Source organism: Monodon monoceros, unplaced genomic scaffold (genome assembly GCF_005190385.1).
Source record: "Monodon monoceros isolate NGI ecotype Baffin Bay Population unplaced genomic scaffold, NGI_Narwhal_1 Super_Scaffold_4, whole genome shotgun sequence".
NCBI lineage: Eukaryota > Metazoa > Chordata > Mammalia > Artiodactyla > Monodontidae > Monodon > Monodon monoceros.
In genome coordinates this window covers 46,601,168-46,611,851 of record NW_021703781.1, presented here as the reverse complement: position 1 = coordinate 46,611,851, position 10,684 = coordinate 46,601,168, and the positions used below count along the sequence as shown (strand labels likewise).

The window sequence follows — 10,684 nt, the reverse complement described above, 5'->3', positions numbered from 1 at the left end:
TCCTGAAAAATGCCCATCATAAGGTTGTATGTTGTTTTAAAAGCATGAGTAGAAAAAACATATATTTATATCACAGATTTTGTCTCACTGGGGGTTGAGTTATGTTCCTAATGTGCGGCCAGATGTTTTATATCACTCTCTTTTCATAAAGTAGAAAGTCTACTACACAGGCATTCTTGTTTATGAATATTAGCATACATGTTTCCACAGAGTATTTTTTTTGGGGGGGGGAAGGAGGTGGTTTCCCATGTGGCCCAAAAAACCTGCTAGACAAATTCTAAAAGAGCTGTAACACTTCCACAGAGTATTTTAAATTGGTTTCATGTAGTTTGTATTGAGGGAAAAAAAATCTCTGAAACATACCAATGGAATCTCTGAAAAACTGTTACATATACAAAATTTATCACCTTTTAAAAATTTTTATTTTATTATTTTTATTGAGATATAATTGATATATAAGATTGTGTATGGTTAAAGTGTACAGTGTGTTGATTTGATACATTTATATATTGCAATATGAATACCACCATAGCATCAGCTAATACCTCTCTCATGTTGCATAATTATCATTTCTTTTTTTTACGGGGAGACCATTTAAGATCTACTCTCTTCGCAACTTTGAGGTGTATAATACAGTATTGTTAACTATAAGCACTAGATTATAGTGATCTCCACAGCTCACTCATCTTGTAACTGCAAGTTTGTAGTTTGTACCCTTTAATGAAGATCTCCCCAGTTTGCCCAGCCCTCAACCCCTGACCCCTGATAACCACTATTCTGCTCTCAGTTTCTATGAGTTTGGCTTTTTTAGACTCCACATATACCAATACATGCTATCATAGAGTATTTATCATTCTCTCTGACTTACCTCACTTAGCATAATGCTCTCAAGGTCTGTGTTGTCACAGATAAGATTTCTTTCTTTCTCATGCTGAATAATATTTCATTTTATATAGATAGACAGGTATAGATAAAGAAAATATAGAGATAGAGAAGATATATGTATCTTCTTTATTCATCCATTTATGGAGACTTAGGTTGTTTCCATATCTGAGTTGTTATGAATAACACTGCAATGGGAGTTCAGGTGTCTTCAATATCCTGATTTCATTTCCTTTGGATATATACTCAGAAGTGGGATTGCTGAGTCAAATGGTAGTTCCATTTTTAATTTTTTTAGGAACCTTCATTCTTTTCTCCGTAGTGGCTGAACCAATTTATACTTACATATTGAGTAATGCACAGTTTTCCACATCCTCACCATCACTTGTTAAATCTTGTCTTCTTGATGATAGCCAGTCTAATGGGTGTGAGGTGATATCTTATTGTGGTTTGGGTTTGCATTTCCCTGATGATTAGTGATGTTGAGAATCTTTTCCATGTACCTGTTGGCCATTCGTATGTCTTTTTTAGAAAAATTGTCTATTCATTCCTCTGCTCATTATTTATTGTTTTGCTATTGAGTTGTATGAGTTCTTTATAGATTTTGGATATTAACCCTCTATCCAATGTATGGTTTGCAAATATTTTCATCCACCCAAAGGCTACCTTTTCATGTTGTTGATTGTTTCTTTTGCTGTGCAGAAGATTTATAGTTTGATGTAGTCCCATTTGTTTATTTTTTATTTTATTGCTTGTGCTTTTGATGTCATATCCAAAAAAATCAGTGCCAAGATCAACATGAAGGTTTTTCCCTATCTCTTTTTCTAGGAGTTTTACAGTTTCAGGTCTTCTATTGAGGTCTTTAATCAATTTTGAATTTTTGTGAATAATGTAATATAGGAGTCCAGTTTCATTTTTTGCATGTGATTATCCAGCTTTCTTAATACCATTTATTGATGATACCATTCTTTCCCCATTGAGTATTCTTGGCTCCCTTGTTAAATATTCATTGATCATATATATAGGCTTATTTCTGGGCTCTCTATTTTGTTCCATTGGTGTATGGGCCTATTTTTATGCCAGTACAGTATACTGTTTAAATTGCTATACTTTTTAGTATAATTTGAAATCAGAAAGTATGATGCTTCCAGCTTTGTTTTTCTTCCTCAAGATTGCTTTGGCTATTTGGGGTCTTTTGTGATTCTATACAAATTTTAGGATTTTTTTTCTATTTCTGTAAAAACGCCACTGGAATTCTGATAGGGATTGCATTGAAACTATAGATGGTTTGGGATAATATGGACACATTAATAACATTCTTACCAACCATAAACAAGAGAGATCTTTCCAATTGTTTGTATCTTCTTTAATTTCTTTCATCAAAGTCTTATATTTTTCATTGTACAGATCTTTTACTTCTTTGGTTAAATTTATGAGTATTTTATTGGTTTTGATGCTACTATGAATGGCATTGTTTTCTTTATTTCTTTTCTAGATATTTCATTGTTAGTGTATAGAAATGCAACTGATTTCTGTATGTTGATTTTATATTCTGCAACTTTACTAAATTTGTTGATTAGCTAACAGTTTTTTGGTTGAGTCCTTAGTATTTTCTATATATATATGATCATGTCATCTGCAAATAATGACAATTTTACTTTTTCTTTGCCAATTTGGATTCCTTTTATTTATTGGGACTTACTGAACTATGTTGAATAAGAGTGGTGAGAGTGGGCATCCTTGTCTTGTTCCTGATCTTAGAGGACAATCTCTTAACCTTTCACAGTTCAGTATGAAGTTAGCCGTGGCCTTTGTTGTATATGGCCTTTTGCAGGTAGATTGCCTATCTCCACTTCACTTAGTTGTTCTTCTGGGGTTTTATCTTGTTCCTTCATCTGGGACATATTCCTCTGCCATCTCATTTTGTCTAACTTTCTGTGATTGTGATTTCCATTTCTCAGGACGCAGGGTTGTAGTTCTTCTTGCTTCTGCTGTCTGCCCCCTGGTGGATGAGGCTGTCTAAGAGGTTTGCGCAGACTTCTTGGTGGGAGGGACTGGTTCCTGCCCACTGGTGGGTGGAGTTCAGTCTTGTCCCTCTGAGGGGGCAGGGCCATGCCAAGGGCTGTGTCCAGAGGGCCTGGACTCTGGAAGACATGAGGCAGCCTGCCTGCTGATGGATGGGGCTGTGTGCCTTCCCTATTGGTTGTTTGGCCTGAGGCATCCCAGCACTGGAGCCTACAGGCTGGGGGGTGGGGCTAAGTCTTGGTTAGAAAATGGTGGCCTCCAGGAGGGCGCACGGCAATGAGTACTCCCCAGAACTGCCACTGCCAGTGTCTTTGTCCCTGCAGTGAGCCACAGCTGCCCCCTGACTCCACGGGAGACCCTCCAATACTATCAGGTAAGTCTGGCTCAGTCTCTTATGAGGTCACTGCTTTTATTCCCTGGGTGGGGTCCTGGTGCGTGTGAGACCTTACGTGTACCTTTCAAGAGTGGAGTTTCTGTTTCCTCCAGTCCTGTGGAATTCCTGTGATGAAACCCTGCTGGCCTTCAAAGCCAGATTCACTGGGGGCTCCTCCACCCCTTGCCAGACCCCCAGGCTGGGGAGCCTGACGTGGGGCTCAGAACTTTCACTCCTGTGGGAGAACTTCTGTGGTATAATTATTTTCTAGTTTGTGGGTCACCCACCTAGTGTGTATGGGATTTGATTTTATTGCAGTTGTGCCCCTCATACTGTCTTGTTCTGGCTTCTTCTTTGTCTTTGGATGTAGGTCTTTTTTGGATGTATCTTTTTTGGTAGGTTCCAGTATTTTCTTGCTGTTGTTGATGGTTGTTCAGCAGTTAGTTGTGATTTTGGTTTTTTCATAAGAAGAGGTGAGCTCACGTTTTTCTACTCCACCACCTTGTCCCATAGATGGCCTTTATTATACTGAGGTATGTTCCTTCTGTAGCAAATGTGTTCCTTCTATGAGCTAATGAAAAGATGTATTTTGTCAAATGCTTTTTCTGCAAGTATTGAGATGATCATATCTTTTTAATGAGTTGTTGAATTCAGTTTGCTAATATTTTATTGAGAACTTTTGCATCTGTATTCATGAGGAATATAGGTTTATAGTTTTCTTTCATTGTCCTTATCTGGCGCTGGTTTTAGCATCTCAATAAATAGCTGTTCAATTAATTAAAGAGGTAAAAATACTAACAGTATAAGAGGAAATAGTCTACATGTCTGATCATCAGTAGAAACAGTAATAAACAGAAGTTGAGACATTTTTGATATTCCTATTTTATTCTTAATGCTTCTCTGAATTTTATAGCATTTTATATATTTTATTAGACTCTTATAAAATTTGATGATACATTTAAGGTAAGTTATTGTTATCTCTATTTTGTGCATGATAGAAATGTCGCTATATAGCATTCAGAATAGAGCAAGTTATGCTGTAATAACAAACAATCCTAAAATTGTAGTGGTTTAATAAAAAACATTTTATTTCTCATTTATGCTACATGTCTACATTGAATTGTTAGTGTCGCTGCTCCATGTTGTCTTCAGAATAGGAATCAGGTTGATGGACGCTTCACTCTGGGTTATGGCAGGGGTCAGGGGAGGACAACTCATATAATTCAAAGTGAAAGGCCCACATTTTATCAGCCAAAGGAAATCACAGATCATATGTAATTTCAAGTAAGCTGGGAAGTGCAGTCTTACTCTATGATCAGAAAGAGGATAATCAAAAATACTAAATGGACAGCACTAGGCTGTTAGAGAGGTATTAGGATTCAAGCCAGGATTCCTACTACTATATCCTTACCGTTCTGCCTAATTGTTTACGTCAAAATGCCTAAACTGTTAGGGAGATAAGGTAAATAAACTTCATATGAATATTCAATTTAATGAAACAGGAGGGGAATTGGTATCATAATTCAAATATGACAAGAACTTACGTTTGTTGCAAATTTTAGTTTGGGGGGTGGTTGAATTTGAAATTGATCTTAAAATACTAGTAGAATTTGGAGAGAGAGAGCTGGGGAAGGGCTCATGATAAAAGCACAGTAAGTGATCTGATAATGAGAAAGGAGAAGAAAAGTGTTATGCAAAGAAGTCATTATAAACTTGCATTTAGTTCATTTGAACTCAGTTACAAGTCTGATGGTGTGAGAAAGAAACAAGAGATAGAGGTAGAGACAGGGGAGGAGAGAGACAGACAGAGGCAGACAGACACACAGAATTTAAACTGTGTGGGTGCTTCCATCCCCCATAGCGCTGAATGATCCATATGTCCTGGTGAGAATGTGAAATAAGGGATTTGAATCTGCTTTTCCACCCCTTGTTCCTCAGTCCCCTCCTATCTCTGAAAGTACATAGTATGAATATCACAGAAAATTTGGCATGATCTAATGTTTAGCACATATTTTTCATGCAATCTGATCCCTAAGCCAACTACTTCACAACTTGTTCAACTGAAGCAACAACTACTTTTTCAACGTTAAAAAATAAACAAGCTATGTCGAACTTGTGTGTTTATTTATAAGCCTGGGAAATTATTTATCAGTCTCCAAAACAGTGTCTTCTAAGTGATTTCTAAGGGTAACGTGGCTGTCTGTGAAGTTAACCTTATGTTTTGACTTTAGAACCTAGCTTCCATAGACTGTGAATTCATAACTCCACTGTATAAGACACTAGTGTCCAAAAGTTAAGGGGGTATTAGAATTTCTATTTATATTTATTATTCTCATTTTTAAAAAGTGTGTGTTTGTATATTTATATATATTTATATATACCATATTAACACAATAGTGCATATATGATATTCATAGGTAAATACTGGGTTGGCCAAAAATTTCATTTGGGTTTTCGCATAACATCTTATGGAACAACCCCAAAGAACTTCTTAGCCAACTCAATAAATACTAATATATTGGGGGTACTTGCCCAAAAACTATGGGTATATAATCAAAAACGTTTAGAAATCTGACAGAATCAATTTATCAGAAGTGTAAATAAGCACAGGTGTCAATACAACCAATATGATTTATCTGAATGGCAAGAAGGACCCACATCAGAAAATTCTGGGGAGTTGGAAGATACATTTGTATAAGTAGGTTGGGAGTAGGGATGGGCAATGTTGAAAACTAATCTGGTCTTCATATTACCTTTAAACTAAGCAAAGCAGCATATATCAAAACATTATTCAGATATCCAATGCCAAGTTAGTAATCTGAGAAGAATTCTAGGTTACATCTCAGCTCAGCAACAGCAGCAACAACAACAAAAATGCTGTAAACAATTAGTGATGTCTAGAACTAGAAAGGGGAATGGAAGCAGGGTTGTAATATTTTAAAATCTTCTTGATATCTCAAATCCTTTAGTTAAATAAATACTTGTAGTTGTTGCTTGCAAAAATGAGCAACAGGTCTACCTGAATGATTTTTAAAACCATATACCTTATTCTGTTTGTAGAGACTCACCTACTACCTTATATTTTACAAGTGAAAGAAGCTAATAAAATTCTAATCTGATGCTGAATTTCTATTACACAGACTGAAAATATTTGATATTCACATCACTAATTTGATCTCTATAGGAAAAAAGGTACATAATTTAAAGCAGTGCAGTATTTTTTAAAAATATGAATTATCCAAGTTGACCATGAAGACAGTCTAAATGAATCATATAGTGCCCCAGGGCTGCCTCTATACTTCCACCAGGCAGGCACTAAGGTCAACTCCACCTGTGACAGACATAGCATGGAGAGAATTCAGGTAGTTTAGAGAGAAAGTTGGGATAGAACATGTCCATGGGTGCTGCTCCTTTGTGCTGCAGTGTTCTGTGAGGCAGTAACACTTGGTCCAGGACTTGTGGTCCCTGCTTGTGGGTTCTACTTAAATTGTGGAAATTTCAGACATCCCTACTTTACATGCCCAGCAGTGTTCCCAGCGTACGTGAGACAGAAAGAAGTTGCAGCATTACTTAAAAGTGAAAAGTAACATCTATGCTTTCCAGAGACGTTTCTAACCACACTCTCTTAAGAGCTGTTCAGTGGAGAGGCAATCTGAAAGAAGAAAGAGATGACACAGACCTACTGCTTAGTCTCAGTTCTTTCACGTTCCAGGTTATAATCTTAGGCAATAAAATAATCTCCTTGACTCAGTCTTATCAATGACAAACATAGGGATTCCTATGTGTCAGGACTGAAATAATGTAAATACCAAACTTGTGCCTAGCCCATAGTAGATACAAATAGAAAGGATCTATGATATTATTATATTGTAACTGAGTCTAGTGTCTTCTCTGCGTAGCTACCCTTAACTGCCACTTCCAAGATAAGAACCAGTAGTTCCTAGTGGTGTAATACATAGAAACAAGGAGGTTAGTGTCAGTTACACATATTTATAAGTGGAGCTCCCTGTTACTGGTTCTCATTCTGACTCTGAAAATAACTGGCTCATCTTTAAGGATGAGTTGGGTCACAGGAGGAAGAAGTTTCCCATAATGAGGGGCTAGGGCAAGGATATAATTTATCACCCCAACAGGCTCAATTTTGACAGTGAAATAAGGTAAAAAAAATAAATTTTGTGATTTTTGAGATATTTACTGACCAACCAATTGATCTTATTTTATTGAGAAACTTAGAAAATAGTTCTATCCAAATGCTATTTTCAAAAATAAAAATTTTAAGTAAATGGATGGAAGAAAATATACCATGTTAGAATTAGTTTTTAAAAAGCAGGATTAGCTATGTTAATTTCAGAAAGAGCAGACTTCAGAGCAATAAAGGCTATAGGGGATAACGAAAGGCATTACATAGTGTTAAAGGGGTCAGTTCTCCAATAAGACACAATAATCCTTAACATGTATGTGACTAACAAAACAGCAGCAATTTATATGAAGCAAAAACTAATATAATTGCAAAAAGAAATAGATAAATCCACTATTATAGTTGGAGAGTTCAGCACCCCCCCCATTAGAAATAGACAGATCTAACATGCAGAACATCAGTAAGCTGAATAAGTAAAATAGCAGACAGTAAAATCAGTAAGTTAGACATAGTTGATGTCTAACTAACATCAATCAACTGGATATTATTGACATGTAAAGACCACTACTTCCAACAATAGCAGCTCACATGGAATATTCACCAAGATAGACCAAATTCTGTGCCATAAAACATACCTTAGCAAATGTAAAAGAGTAGAAATCATACAATGTCTGCTCTCATACTGCAGTGGAATTAAACTAGAAATCAATTACAGAAAATAATTGGAAAATACCCAACTACATGGAAATTAAACAACACACGTCAAATAACATGGGTTAAAGAAGAAATCTCAAGATAAATTAAGATATAGTTTGTACTAAATGAAAACAAAAACACAACTTATCAAAATTTGTGGTATGCAGCAAAAGCAGTGCTTAGATGGAAATTTATAGCATATAATGTGTGTATTAGAAAGAAAGAGCTAAAATCAATATTCTAAGTTTCCTCCTTAGGAAACACACTAATGTGTGTATTAGAAAAAAAGAGCTATTCTAAGCTTCCTCCTTAGGAAACTAAAAAAAAAAGCAAATTAAATCCAAAGCAGAAAGAAAGAAAGAAAAATTAGAGCAGAAATCAATTAAATTGAAAAGAAGAAATCAATAGAAAAAATCAACAAAACCAAAAACTGCTTCTTTGAAAAGATCAATCAAATTGATATGCCTAGCCAAGCTAACTAAGAAAAAAAGAGAGCAAACACAAAGTACTATTACCAGAAATGAAAGTGAGAACTTCACTACAGATCCCATGGACATTAAAAAGACCAATTTAGATGCTGAAAAATGTAGGTCTTCTTAATTACATCCCATTCCAGTTCATAATAAAAGTTTATCTACAAATTTATCTATTTTTATAGAAGCTCCATTAAAAGCATCTTCTTACAAGGTGAGATATCAAAAGTAAAATGGCTGGAAATTAAAACTAAATCTAGCATATCATTTTAGTTCTCATTAAAAATATGTTTAGTTCCCCTTTTTTGAGATAAATTTCTAAATCTTTATAAGCTTTATTTTCAGTAATTATAGTTTGCTTAAAGCTTCAAAGGCTGAAATTTTGTGGCAGTACATTTGTTGAATAGTTGACTACAGATTTCCAAATAATTTTGGAGGAGCACCAAAATTTACCAAACTTACAGTATTACAAAATTTATCAAAAATTTTAAAAGAATTTAATACAATTATAGGATATTTAAATTGACTTTAAAAGCAAGTCTTCAAGAGTGCAAACATTTTGAAAATCCTCTTGAGAATTGTAAGTGGAATGTGAAATTGTGTACTGTCATGTGGAAGTTTATCTCATATTAAAAAAAAAACTTCAGTATTAAAAGTAATACATCTGGGGCTTCCCTGGTGGCGCAGTGGTTGAGAGTCCGCCTGCCGATGCAGGGGACACGGGTTCATGCCCCGGTCCAGGAAGATCCCACATGCCGCGGAGCGGCTGGGCCCATGAGCCATGGCCGCTGAGCCTGCGCGTCCGGAGCCTGTGCTCCGCAACGGGAGAGGCCACAGCAGTGAGAGGCCCGCATACCGCAAAAAAATAAAAAATAAAAAAAAATAATACATCTGGAGTAGGTGAAATAAAAACATTTTGAATCAATAAAAACTACAAATATTTTGTTGCCAGCTGAAGTGTACTATAAAATCATTAAAGGAATTTCTTGAGACTGAGGGAAATGATAACAGAGGGAAACTCAGATCTTCAGGAAGAGATAAAGAGTATCAGCAATGGTATATATCTGTGATATAAAATATATTTTCCTTTTAATTAAAAATAAGACTGTAAAAAATTATTTTGTTGGATTTTATAATGCATTCAAGTGTAATACAAAGGAAAATTAAAGCATAAAAATGACAGGTAAATTGACTTATGTGGTTCTGTTTTATGTCAAGTTGTATATTAACTAAAGATTGACTGTGAAGAATTAAAAATGAATATTGTGATCATTAAGCAACAACTAAAAATGCAAAGATCTATTACTAACAAGTCAACAGATAAACAGATGCTTTAAAATGTGAAAAACCTAATAGAGTCAAGAAAAAAGAAAAAAAATCTGTTGGTCTAAAGAGATAGCAAATAGTAAAATTATAGACCTACTCATTTCCAATTCAAACATGTCTATAATTACATTTAGTAGACAAAACACTTTAACGGTCAGAGACTGTCAAACCTGATTTTAAAAACAAGGTTAAACTATAGGTTTTCCATAAGAGATGTATTTTAAATAAAAGCCACAGATAAGTTGACAATAAAAATGAAAAAAGGTATGCCATGAAAATGATAAGCATAGAAGGTTAGGGATATTAAAAGAAGGGATATCAAAAATAATGTAGGCTTTGCAAAGAGTTTTACCAGAGACAGAAATTATTACCAGAGACAAAGAAGGATATTTGGATATTTAATAAGAAAAATTGGTGAATTCATAAGACAGATATAGCAATCATAAATATTCATGCATCTAACAACAGAGCTTCAAAATATAGGAAGAAAAATTTGAAAGAATTCAAAAGAGAAATAGATAAATCCATTATCATAGTTGGAGAATTTAACAGTCCTCTCTCAGAAATTGATAGAGTAACTAGGCAAAAAGAGAGTAAAAACATAGATCTGTATTTACAACCTAAGTGTCCATCGACAGATGAATGGATGAAGAAGATGTGGCACATATATACAATGGAATAGTACTCAGCCATAAAAAGAAATGAAATTGAGTTATTTGTAGTGAGGTGGATGGACCTAGAGTCTGTCATACAGAGTGAAGTAAGTCAGAA

General features: G+C 35.0%; 1 non-coding gene across 1 annotated transcript; it reads right to left on the bottom strand.

The window, feature by feature from the left end:
• Window positions 1-236: 236 nt before the first annotated feature.
• LOC114883509 lies at window positions 237-297 on the bottom strand. Its single transcript, XR_003790603.1, has one exon. It is a non-coding gene; the product is annotated as a U7 small nuclear RNA (small nuclear RNA).
• Window positions 298-10,684: the final 10,387 nt, after the last annotated feature.